Here is a 692-nt window from a genome sequence, read left to right as displayed (position 1 = left end):
TTGAGCACATCATGCATAAGATACCCAAATGTAGCTGCTAGGAGCTTTGAACTAAAACCTAGTGTGCTAAATTGTCTCCCCACATTTTATGGCCTAGAAAATGAGGATCCATATAATCATCTGAACGATTTTCATGCCATTTGTCAAACTTTTAAATATGAAAATTTTTCAGACGATGATGTTAAACTTAGACTATTCCCATTTTCTTTAAAGGATAGGGCTCGTTCATGGCTTAATACATTGCCTGCTAATAGCATTGCATCATGGGAACAAATGGTTACAAAATTTTTGAATAAATATTTCCCAGTACATAAAACCAATGCTATTCGCAGGGAAATCTCGGAGTTTACCCAGAGAGAGGACGAGCAATTTTTCGAAACATGGGAGCGATTCAATGGGCTGCTCTTGAAGTGTCCACATCATGGGTACGAGAAATGGCACCAATGCCAATACTTTTTGGAGGGATTATTGCCGAATGTGCAAGAATGGCTAATGGCAACAAGTGGAGGAGAGCTAATGTCAAAAAGTGCATCAGAAATTTGGGAATTCTTCCAGCGACAAGCAGATAATTCCCAACAACGGAGTCGATCACTTAGGACTACTAGAAGAATTAAAGGAGTGAATGAGGTTCAAATTGGCGAATCAACTTCAGGAATCAAAGAAGTCAAGGAGATGGTTGAAGGTCTTGCTCG

General features: G+C 39.5%; 1 non-coding gene across 1 annotated transcript; it reads right to left on the bottom strand.

Annotated features, from left to right (window-relative positions):
• Window positions 1–324: 324 nt before the first annotated feature.
• On the bottom strand, window positions 325–428 carry LOC127902904 (small nucleolar RNA R71). The gene has a single exon (XR_008055541.1). It is a non-coding gene; the product is annotated as a small nucleolar RNA R71 (small nucleolar RNA).
• Between the last annotated feature and the right edge of the window lie 264 nt (window positions 429–692).

This window comes from Citrus sinensis, chromosome 5 (genome assembly GCF_022201045.2).
Source record: "Citrus sinensis cultivar Valencia sweet orange chromosome 5, DVS_A1.0, whole genome shotgun sequence".
Classification (NCBI taxonomy): domain Eukaryota; kingdom Viridiplantae; phylum Streptophyta; class Magnoliopsida; order Sapindales; family Rutaceae; genus Citrus; species Citrus sinensis.
This window is presented reverse-complemented; position numbering and strand designations above follow the sequence as displayed.